Genomic DNA, 12,897 nt, shown 5'->3' with positions numbered 1-12,897 from the left:
TGCTCAGTCACCAAGTCATGTGCAACTCTCTGCAACCACATGGACAGCAGCACACCAGGCCTCCCCATCCCCTTAACATCTCCCAGAGGTTTTCCAAGTTCCTGTCCACTGAATCAGTCATATCATCCACCCATCTCATCCTCTGTAGCCCTCTTCTCCTTCTGCCTTCAATATTCCCCAGCAACAGGGGCTTTTCCAATAAGTCAGCTCTTTCCATCAGATGGCCAAAGTATTAGAGCTTCAGCTTCAGCATCAGTCCTTCCAATGAGTATTCAGGGTTGATTTCCTTTAGAATTGTCTGGTTTGATCTCCTTGCTGTCCAAGGGACTCTTAAGAGTCTTTTCTAGCACCACAGTACAAAAGCATCAATTCTTTGGTGCTCTGTCTTCTTTATGGTCCAACTCTCATATCCATACATGACTACATGACTACATTCAGGTATGACCTAAATCAAATCCCTTATATAATAGAGGTGACAAATATATTCAAGGGATTAGATCTGGTAGATGGAGTGCCTTGAAGAACTATGGAGAGAGATTTGTAACATTTGGGTACACAGATAGTGGTGACCAAAACCATCCTCAAGAAAAAGGAATGGAAGGATGCAAAGTGGATATCTGAGGAGGCCTTACAGACAGGTGAGAAAAGAAGAGAAGCAAAACGCAAAGGAGAAAGGAAGAATATATCCAACTGAATGCAGAGTTCCAGAGAACAGCAAGAAGAGATAAAAAAAATCTTAAGTGAACAATGCAAAGAAATAGAGGAAAACATTACAATGGGAAAGACTAGCAATCTCTTCATGCAAACTGCATATTTTCATGCAAAGATAAAGGACAATAAAGGACAGAATCAACAAGGCCCAACAGAAGCAGAAGAGATTAAGAAGAAGTGGCAAGAATACACAGAGAACTACATGAAAAAGGTGTTAATGACCCAGATAATCATGATGGTGTGCCTAGAACCAGACATCCTGGAGTATGCACTCAAGTGGGCCTTAGGAAGCATTACTATGAACAAAGCTAGTGGAGGTGATGGGATTCCCTGAGCTATTTCAAATGCTAAAAGATGATGCTGTGAAAGTGCTGCACTCAATATGCCAACAAATTTGGAAAAGGCAGCAGTATCCATAGGACTGGAAAAGGTCGGTTTTCATTCCAACCCCAAAGAAAGTCAACGCCAAAGAATGTTCAAACTACCACACAATTGCACTCATCTCACATGATAGCAAAGTAATGCTCAAAATTCTCCAAGCCAGGCTTCAATAGTATGTGAACTAAGAACTTTCAGATGTACCAACTGAATTTTAAAAAAGCAGAGGAATCAAGATCAAATTGCCGACATAAGTTGGATCATAGAAAAAGCAAGGGAATTCCAAAAAATTATCTACTTCTGCATCACTGACTACGTGACAAATAAAAAGGATCACAAGAGACTAATACCAGTAACAAATTGGATAACCTAGAAGAAACAGGTAAAATTCCTAGAAATACACAACCTACCAAAACTGAATCATGAAGAAAGAAAACCTGAACATAACTATAACTAGCAAGGAGACTGAATCATTAATCAAAACCTCCCAGGAAATAAAAAACCTAGGATGGTTTCCCTGGAGAAGTCTACCAAACATTTAAAAAAGAATTAATATAAATCCTTCTGAAACTCTTCCAGAAAAGTTGAAGAGGGAATATTTTCAAAGTCATTTTATGAGGCCAGCTTTACCCTGATACCAAACCAAATAAAGATACTACTAGAACATAAAATTAGTGGCCAATATCTTTAATGAAAATAGATGTGAAAGTCCTTGAAAAAACTAGCAATTGTGGAGTAGTCCAAGATGGCACCACCTTCCCTGGACATACCAAATCAACTACATATAGAACAATTACCACTGAAAAAGAACTAGCTACACAGCTCCCCCACAACAAAGGATACAAAAAGCCTCACTGAGATAAGTAGGAGAGGTAGACATGTGGTTTCATCAAAAAATTCACCTCCAATAAACAATCTCCTTAAGGGAGGGATCTCATGGGTTTGGAGCTACTCCCTGAGATACAAGGGGTTTATGCCAAACCTCAATAGCTGCACTAAAAAAATAAGGGTCCCCAAAATCTGGCTTTCAAAACTCAATGGGGCTTAATCCAAGGGAACTGGGGGCTATGTAATCTTATATACTCCTTTTGAAGGACTCATGCATGGTCTCACACTTTCTGGGACTCACTGCAAAAGCAGTAGTTAGAGAAGTGCCTGGACCATGTGTGAAGGAGACTGATTTACTAATCTTAAAGTGACTGCTAGTGAGGCAGGTATGAGTTGGGACTTTGGGACTGAGGTGCTGATGAGCACCATTTTTGAAATTTCCCTACACCTTTATAACACAAGTGGGTACACATAGACACAGCCTCCATAAAGCACAGTATTGTAATTTTTTTTTTAAAAGCACATTACAAGTATCATACACAAAGATCAGATGGGATATAAGGATGATTCAACATTTCTGCATGAAATCAATCAAGGTGATAAACCACATTAACAAAATGAAACATAAAACTCACATGATCTCAATAGATGTAAAAAAGCATTTGACAAAATTAAAATCCACTTATGATTAAAAAAAAAAAAACAATAAGTGAGTATAGAGAGAATGTGCCTCAACATAAAAGTCCATATATGACAAATATACAGCTACCGTCATAAGCAACAGTGAAAAGCTGAAAGATGTTTTTTCTAAGATTAGAAACAGTTAAAGATGCCCACTTCTGCCACTTCTAACCAACATAGAATTGAATGTCTGAGCCACAGCAATTAGCCAAAAAACAGAAATAAATAAAAGGCATCCAAATTAGAAATGAAAAAGTAAAACTGTCACTATTTGCAGATAATAGGGCTGCTCTGGTGGCTCAGATGGTAAAGAATCTGCCTGCAATGCAGGAAACCTGGGTTTGATCCCTGGGTTGGGAAGATCCCCTGGAGGAGGGCATGGTAACATTCCAGTATTCCTGTCTGGAGAATTTCCATGGACAGAGGAGCCTGTTGGGCTACAGTCCATGGGGTTGCAAAGAGTCAGACACGACTGAGTGACTAAGCACAGCATGATTATCATATACATAAATTCAAAAAGACTCCACCAAAAAAGTTAGAATTAATAGATGAATTCAGTAGAGTTGCAGGATGCAAAATCAATACACAGATATCTGCTGCAATTCTATACATTACAAACCAAAAAACAGTGAAATGAACAAAACAATCCCATTTATAATTGCACCCAAAAAGAATAAAACACATAGGAATAAATTTAATTAGGAAGGTCAAAGACCTATCCACTGAAAATACACTGATGAAAGAAATTTAAAAGGACACAAATAAATGGAAAGAGAGTCCACTACAAAACATTACTGACAGAAATTTAAAAACACACAAACAATGAAAGGACTTTCCATACTCATGGATTGGAAGGCTTAACATTTTTAAAATGTCCATACCATCCAACCAACAGATTCAAAGCAATCCTTAGCAAGATTCCAGTGGAATTTTATGTAGGTAGAAAAAAAATTCTATAATTCATATGGAACTAAAAAGGACTGTGAATATCTACAACAACTTTGAGGAACAGCAACAAAGCTGAAGGTCTCACACTTCTTGATTTTAAAACATATTACCAAGCTAAAATAATCAAAACAGTTTAATATGAGCAAAAAACAGAGATATAGATCAATGGCAAGTATTCTTGTCTGGAGAACCACATGAACAGTATCTTTCACCCAGAAATAATGAAGAGACAGAGCCAAAGTAAAAACAATGCCCAGTTGTGGATGTGACTGGTGATGGAAGTAAAATCCGATGCTGTAAGAACAATAGTACATAGAAACCTGGAATGTTAGGTCCATGAATCACAGTAAACTGGAAGTGGACAAATAGGAGATGGCAAGAGTGAAAATCGATATTTTAGGAAGCAGGGAACTAAAATGGACTGGAATGGGTGAATTTAATTCAGATGACCATTATATCTACTAATTGGGCACAAATCCCTTAGAAGAAATGGAGTAGCCATCATGGTCAACAAAAGAAAGTTCATAATGCAGGACTTGGGTACAATCTCAAAAACAACAGAATGACCTTGGTTCACTTCCAAGGCAAATCATTCAACATCACAGTAATCTAAGACTATGCCCCAACCACCAATGCTGAAGAAGCTGAAGTTGAATGGTTCTATGAAGACCTACAAGACTCTAGAACTAACACCCAAAAAAGATGTCCTTTTCATTATAGGGGACTGGAATGCAAAAGTAAGAAGTCAAGAGATACCTGAAGTAACAAGCAAGTTTGGCTTTGGAGTACAAAATGAAGCAGGGCAACGTATATGCAGAGTACATTATGCAAAATGCCAAGCTGGATGAAGCACAAGCTGGAATCAAGATTGCCGGGAGAAATATCAACCTCAGATATGCAGATGACACCATGCTTATGGAAGAAAGTGAAGAAGAACTAAAGAGCCTCTTGATGAAAGTGAAAGAGGAGAGTTAAAAAGTTGTCTTAAGACAACATTCAAAAAACGAATATCATGGCATCCAGTCCCATCATTTCAAGGCAGGTAAATGGGGAAACAATGGAAACAGTGACAGACTCTTTTTTTTCAGACTTTATTTTTTTGGGGCTCCAAAATCACTGCAGATGGTGACTCCAGTCATGAAATTAAAACACACTTGTTCCTTGGAAGAACATCTATGATAAACCTAGTGAAAGTGAAGTCGCTCAGTCGTGTCCCGACTCTTTGCGACCCCATGGACTGTAGCCCACCAGGCTCCTCAGTCCATGGAAATTTTCCAGGCAAGAGTGCTGGAGTGGGTTGCCATTTCCTTCTCCAGGGGATCTTCCTGACCCAGGGATGGAACCCGGGTCTCCCATATTGCAGGCAGATGCTTTACTGTCTGAGCCACCAGGGAAGCCCATGATAAACCTAGACAGCATTTAAAAAGCAGAGACATTACTTTGCTGACTAAGGTCTGTCTAGTCAAAGTTAAGGTTTTTTCAGTAGTAATGTATGGATGTGAGAGTTGGACCATAAAGAAAGCTGAGCACTGAAGAATTGATATTTCTGAACTGTGGTTTTGGAGAAGACTCTTGAGAGTCCCTTGGACTGCAAGGGGATCAAACCAGTGAATCCTAAAGGAAATTAGTTTTGAATATTCATTGGAAGGACTGATGCTGAAGCTGAAGCTCCAGTACTTTGGCCACCAGATGTGAAGAACTGACTCATCGGAAAAGACCCTGAATCTGGGAAAGATTAAAGGCAGGAGAAGGGAATGATAAAGGATGAGATGGTTGGATGGCATCACCGACTCGACAGACATGAGTTTGAGCAAGCCCCAGAAATTGGTGATGGACAGGGATGCCTGGTGTGCTGCAGTCCAACTGATGCCCATAAGTGGAACAATGTTAATGTTCATTGATGTATGAGTGGATAGATAGAATGTGGATTTTTAAACAATTGTACAAGGGACTATTTTCATGCAGCTTTCAAAAAGAGTGAAATTCTGACATAGGCCGTAATATGGACGAACCCTGAAGACATTATGCTAAGTGAAATGTGCCAGTCCCAGAAAGACAAATATTGCATAATTCTAATTATACGAAGTATCTAAAGTAGATTCTTTATTGTCTGAGCCACCAGGGAAGCCCAGTCAGACTAATAGAAGCAGAAAGAATGATGGTTGTAGGCCTTGTGGGAGGTGGAAATTGGAGTTGCTGTTAAATGGGTACAAAGTTTCAGTGATGCAAGGTGAAAACATTCTAGAGATTTTCGGTGCAAAAAATATGCATACAGTTAATACTGTACTATATACTTAAAAATCCCTGTCCATCACCAACTCCTGGTGCTTGCTCAAACTCATGTCCATCGAGTCGGTGATGCCATCCAACTATCTCATCCTCTGTCATGCCCTTCTCCTCCCGCCTTCAATCTTTCCCAGAATCAGGGTTTTTTCCAATGAGTCAGCTCTTTTCACCAGGTGGCCAAAGTACTGGAGCTTCAGCTTCAGCATCAGTCCTTCCAATAAATATTCAGGACTGATTTCCTTTAGGATGGACTGGTTGGATCTCCTTGCTGTCCAAGGCACTCTCAAGAGTCTTCTCCAACACCACAGTTCAAAAGCATCAGTTCTTTGCTTCTCAGCTTTCTCTTTGGTCCAACTCTCACATCTATACATGATCACTGGAAAAACCATAGCTTTGACTGTATAACCTTTGTCACAATGTAATGTCTCTGCTTTTTAATATGGTGTCTAGATTTGTCACAGATTTTATTTTTAGTTTTCATCTTATTTTCAAGTAATTGCTTAACAAAGTCCATTGCTCATTGTACAAACTCAATAAATACTTCTCAGCTGACTAAATGCTGCCTGGAAAATCAAATGGTTAAAACAGGAAGTCTATGTACAAAATCTTGACTTTGGAATGTGCCTATTCAGGGTGGGGTTGCTGTGATCTCAGAGAACTATTTAGGAATGCAAGTTAGCTCACCTATATATAGGTAAGCATATAACATACTTTAATAATTCAGTATAAAAAATTATTTCCATATATTCTGTAACATAACCTCACAAATAGGACTTTTCTAAAAACAGGGATATTATACAACAGACAGGAACAGCTTGTTGTTAGCACTCTTAATTCCATAGCCAAAGCAACAACACAAACCATTATGGCAACAAATAAGTCATTCCTCTGTTTACTGAAGAACAGAGAATATTTACTGGGTATTCACTTTCTGCAGTAAGCAGCAAGGGATGTGGTTTCGCTAATGTTATGGAATGCATGAAAGCAGTTGCCAAATTGGGAAGCTCTCAAGAAGGCTTGCTGAAGTATGTTTTGTAACTATACACACACACACATACACACAAAATCCCACAATGGATGGAACCATAATTAACACAAGTTTCCAATGTTAGTTTGAGGTTTTTATTCAACTGGCAGAAAATGAGGAGAAAATAAAAGGCTTCTTTTAGAGCTGTGCCAAATTGCTCTGGAAGGAACACATTTTGTTTGCAAATAGGATAACCATGTATTTCAAAGAGAGTGCACATAGTTTTCTTGATGACTAATTTACATAGCCTAAACAGAACTTTAATAATTTACACTGTCCTCACTTTCCAAATAAGATATATACATGAAAATAAAAAGTTTTAAGATGTTTCCATGTCATAATGTATACAACCTAAGAAACACATCATGTAGGGTCAATATGTATGGCTCTATTTTTCCAATTTTAGAATTTCTAGAACAATTTCAAGGCAAATAGGAAAGATGGAAAAAGAAGACAAAAACAGACCCTTCCCAACCTAGAAAACATAAAATCATACTCCTCTTCTTTTAAAATTTTCTTGTTCTTTTGATTAAATCATCTAAGATATTAAAATTCAGTGATGTGTAGAAAAACAGTTAGTCTCATAATGTTGGTGCAAATGAGGCCATAACTCATATTATTGAAAAAATTTAGATAAAGTTATGCAAAAAGTAACTACTACTCACTGGAAATTCAACCATTTATAGTCATTAAAATATGTGGCCTTCAGGTCTCTGTCACACTTTTAAATATTGTAATTTTAAAACTGAAGAAAGTAACGGGAAGGAAGTTTTAAAGATTAGTATTATGATAGTATTTAGGAGGTCAACTGGCTTTCTTCAGTTCTGACATTTTTCTTAATGAAAATTTATGAGAAACACAATTTACAAACTGAAGAGGATTGACAAAGTTATCCTATGTTCTTCACCTAGTATGATATGCATAATTTAAAAGATTAAATTAAGGAGTTGAGGGCAAGATGGAGTGGGAATTAAGAGGTACAAACCACTATGTATAAAATAAAAAGTGTTACATTAAAAGGATCATACACCATGATCAACTTAGATTTATCCCAGGGGTGCAAGGATCTTTCAATATGTGCAAATCAATCAGTATGATACACCACATCAACAAATTGCAACACCATATGACCATCTCAATAGATGCAGAAAAAGCCTTTGACAAAATTCAACATCCATTTATGCTTTAAAAAAACCTCTCTAGAAAGTGGGCATAAAGAGACCATCCCTCAACATAATAAAGGCCACATATGACAAAACTGCAGATAAATCACAATCAGCTGTGAAAAGCTGAAAGCATTTCCTCTAAAATCAGGAACAAGACAAGGATTTCCACTCTTACCACTTTTAACCAACTTAGTTTTGGAAGTACTAGCTATTGCCATTAGAGAAGGAAAAAATGAAGGGAATCTAAATTAGAAAAGAAAAAGTAAAATGGTCACTGTTTGTGGATGACACAATACTACACAGAAAATCCTAAAGATACTACCAGAAAACTACTAGAGCTCATCAATGAATTTGGCAAAGTTGCAGTATACAAAATTAATACACAGAATCTTGTGTATTTCTATACCTTAACAATGGAGAATCAGAAATAAAAATTAATAAAACAATCCCACCTACCACTGCAACAGAAAGGATAAAATACCTAGGAATAAACCCATGTAAGGAGGCAAAAGACCTGTACTCCAAAAACTGTAAGATGCTGTTGAAAGTGAAGATGACACAAACAGATGGAAAAATATAAATGTTTTTGTATTTGAAGAATCAACATTGTCAAAATGACTATACTGTCAAGGCAGTCTACAGATTCAGTGCAATCCCTATCAAATTACCAATGGCATTCTCCACAGAACTAGAACTAAAATCTTAAAATCTGTAGGGAGACACAGAACACCCTGAATAGTCAAAGCAGTCTTGAGAAAGAAAAACAGGGCTGGAAGAATCACATTCCCTGACTTCAGACTATAGTCACAAGAACAGAAACATCCATTGACAGAACAGGGTAGAAAGTCCAGGAATAAACCCACACACCAACGGAGAAAAGATAGTATCTTCAATAAGTGGTGTTGGAAAAATAGGACAGCTATGTGTAAAAAAATGAAATTAGAACATTCTTTGCCACCATGCAAAAAAATAAACTCAAAATGGATTAAAGACCTAAATGTAAGATTGGATACTATAAAACTCTTAGAACATAGGAAGAATATTCTTTGACATAAATTTCAGTAGCATATGTTTTTATTTGTCTCCTAGAGTAATGTAAATAAAAACAAAAATAAACAAGTGAGACCTAATTAAATTCAAAACTTTTACACAAGCAAAGGAAACCATAAACAAAACCAAAAGACAACCCGCAGAATATGAGAAAATATTTGCAAACAAAGAGACCAACAAGTGATTAACCTCCAAAATTTACAAACAACACACGCAGCTCAAAAAAAAAAAAAAAAAAAAAAACGAAATCAAAAGATGGACAGAAGATCTAAACAGACATTTAACCAAATGAGACATACAGATGGCCAAGACACATGAAAATATGCTCAATATTGTTAATTATTAGAGAAATGCAAATCAAAACTACAATGAGACAACACCTCCCACCAGTCAGGACCATCAACAAAAAGCCTGCAAACAATGCTGGAGAAGGTGTGTAGAAACGGGAATCCTTCTACACAGTTTGGTAATGTAAATTGTTCCAGCCACTGTGGAGAACAGTATGACAGTTCCTGAAGAAATGTTTGGCAAAACCAATACAATATTGTAAAGTTTAAAAAAAAAAAAAACTAAAAAGAAAAAATAGAGCTACTACATGATCCAGCAATCCCACTCCTGGGCACATATCTGGAGAAAATCATAATTCAAAAAGACATATGTGCCCCAATGTTCACTGCAGCATACAATAGCCAGGACATGTTTTCTGGTGGGAGGGGACATGGGTATACCTATGGCTGATTCATGTTGATGTTTGGTAGAAATCAACACAATACTGTAAAGCAATTACCCTTCAATTAAAAATAAGTAAGTTAAAAAAAAATAGCAAGGACATGGAAGAAACCTAAATGTCTATGGAGTGAAAGTCACTCAGTCATGTCCAACTCTGTGATCCCATGGACTATACCGTCTATGGAATTCTCCAGGTCAGAATACTGGAGTAGATAGCCTTTCCCTTCTCCAGGGGAATCTTCCCAACCCAGTGATTGAACCCAGGTCTCCTGCATTGAGGGCAGATTCTTTACCAGCTGAGCCACAAGGGAAGCCCAAGAATACTGGAGTGAATGGCCTACCCCTTCTCCAGCGGATCTTCCCGACCCAGGAATTGAACCAGGGTCTCCTGCATTGCACATGGATTCTTTACCAACTGAGCTATCAGGGAAGTCCAGATAATATAGGAAAGGTGGTATGTATATACAGTGGAATATGACTCAGCCACTGAAAAGAATGAGATAACACAATTTGCAGCAACATGGATAGATGTGAAGACTATCATACTAAATGAGGTAAGTCATAGAAAGACAAATATCATATGATATCAGTTATATGTGGAATCTAATAAAATGATACAAATGCACTTATTTACAAAACAGAAACAGACTCACAAACTTAGAGAATGAACTTATGGTTACCGGTGGGGAAAGGTGTGGTGGAAGCATAGATTGTGAGTTTGGGACAGACAAGTATGCACTGCTATATTTAAAATATAAGAGCCTCTTGCTGAAAATGAAAGAGGAGAGTGAAAAAGCTGACTTAAAACTCAACATTCAAAAAACTAAGATCATGGCATTTGGTCCCATCACTTTATGGCAATAGATGGGGAAACAACGGAAACAGTTACAGACTATTTTCTCGGGCTCCAAAATCACTGCAGATGATGACTGCAGCCATGAAATTAAATTAATTAACTTGAAATTAAATTAATTAAATTAATTAACTTGCTCTAGAAGAAAAGCTATGACCAACCTTGACAGCATATTAAAAATTAGAGACATTACTTTGCTGAAAAAGGTCTGTCTAGTCAAAGCTACGGTTTTCCCAGAAGCCACATATGGATGTGAAAGCTGGACCATAAAGAAAGCTGATCACCGAAGAATTGATGCTTTTGAACTGTGGTGTTGGAGAAGACTCTTGAGAGTCCCTTGGACTGCAAGGAGATCAAACCAGTCAATCCTAAAGGAGATCAGACCTGAATATTCATTGGAAGGACTGATGCTGAAGCTCCAATACTTTGGCCACCTGATGCGAAGATCTGATTCATTGGAAAAGACCCTGAGTCTGGGAAAGATTGAAGACAGGAGGAAAAGGGGACAACAGAGGATGAGCTGGTTGGATGGCATCACCAACTCGATGGACATGAATTTGAGTAAGCTGGGAAGCCTGATGTGCTGCAGTCCATAGGGTCGCAAAGATTCGGACACAACTGAGTGACTGAACTGAACTACACTAGTCCTGGTGAAGAATAAATAGGACCTAAACTAAAACATTAGCAGTGAAAATGGTTTCAAGGGCAAAGTGGGGAAATTTGAGTCACAGTAGAGATCAGGATAAAGGTGATAATTGATGGCATGAAGTCATTCAGGAGCCAGGAGAGGGTTTGATACAAAACGTGTATGAAACTTGCATACTGAGGAAGGGGAGGAATACCTCTTCTACGGAGACAGAAAGGGAGGAGGAAATACGGTTGTGTATATATGGGGGGAGTTGACAGGTGGCCAGTAGTGTTGCCAGATAACACACAGTATGTCCAGTTAATTTGAACTTCACATAAACAGTGAATAACTTTTCATTACAATATGTTTCAAATACTGCACCTTCATCTTCTCACAAGTTTCCTTTTCCTGAATGCCATACATCGCTTATATATAATGCCATGCATGCATACTTGTCTGCAAATTCCTATTCATTCATCATGTCAGCTCAAGTGCTACCTTCTCTACCAAGTGCAATCTGAGTCTCCTAACCCTGTACTCACACAGTATCACATATTATATGCTATTTACATGGTTATTATAAAAGATTTCCTACATATACTCCTCTAGATTATAAGTTTATTGAAAACAGGGAGCAGGACTTTTCACTTTTGTAGCCCTTGTCTAGCACAATGGATGTCATATAAGAGGCAGTCAGTAAATATTTATTGATTGAATGAATGTTCTATTACACTTCAGATCTTTATAACTTCTTTTCCAGCTTTTTCTAGCTCATCTCTTTGCTTTCATTTTCCCTCCTGTTAAACCATTCTCCATGGTGACATAAGAGGTATCTTTATAAAACATAAATCACCTACAATGCTTTGCTCCTTAAAAATTGTTGATTACTTCATGATACCCATGGAAGAAGGAGAGACTCTTCAACATGGTCTTAAATCTTTCTAACAATTTAATCCTCAAACTAAGTGGTTAAGAGCTCTGACTTTGAAATCATGTCTGGATTAGAATCCTGTCTTAGTCACTTGAAAAGTTATGTGACTGTGAGGGAATAAGTTAACTATCTATAAAATGGGGGTAATATCTACCTCATAAAACGGTTGTGAGGATTAAAGGAGGTGTCTCCAAAACATTTACTATAGAACTTTAGGACTTGCCACTATAGTACACTAACAAATATAGCTATATTAATATCCTTTTCAGCTTCATTCCCTAACACTTCCTCTCTACTCACGCTAATAACCTTCTGCAGCAGCTATACTTCATAACAGGCCAGTTCTCCAAACTTCTGGCTGTTTCATCATTCTGTGTATTTATTCACAATGCTTTATTTGTTTACAATGCTCATTCTATGTCAGCCTGCTTGGGAAGTCTGGTATTTAAAGTTTTGCTATGGATAATATTTAGTATATATACACAGTAACAGTAAAGGAAGTTAGAAATGACCAGGTTTTTCTGGTAGTTTGTGCTATGTATAAATTCTAGAACTCCATGGGCTTTCTTTATTTTAATCAGTGGATATTTTACAGGCCCTAAATACCTTATTGGTTTTAGTGGTCAGAATACTCTTACCTATTTTGTGTATGCCATAGATTTTTGGCTTTTTAAATTTTTT

General features: G+C 37.4%; 1 protein-coding gene across 3 annotated transcripts in view; it reads right to left on the bottom strand.

The window, feature by feature from the left end:
- COL24A1 (collagen type XXIV alpha 1 chain) overlaps nucleotides 1-12,897 on the bottom strand; it is a 394,910-nt gene that overhangs the window by 195,591 nt on the left and 186,422 nt on the right. The window lies entirely within an intron of this gene.

Source organism: Bos indicus, chromosome 3 (assembly GCF_029378745.1).
Source record: "Bos indicus isolate NIAB-ARS_2022 breed Sahiwal x Tharparkar chromosome 3, NIAB-ARS_B.indTharparkar_mat_pri_1.0, whole genome shotgun sequence".
Classification (NCBI taxonomy): Eukaryota; Metazoa; Chordata; class Mammalia; order Artiodactyla; family Bovidae; genus Bos; species Bos indicus.
The sequence above is the reverse complement of the archived record's forward strand: the minus strand, read 5'-3'. Positions and strand labels throughout refer to the sequence as shown.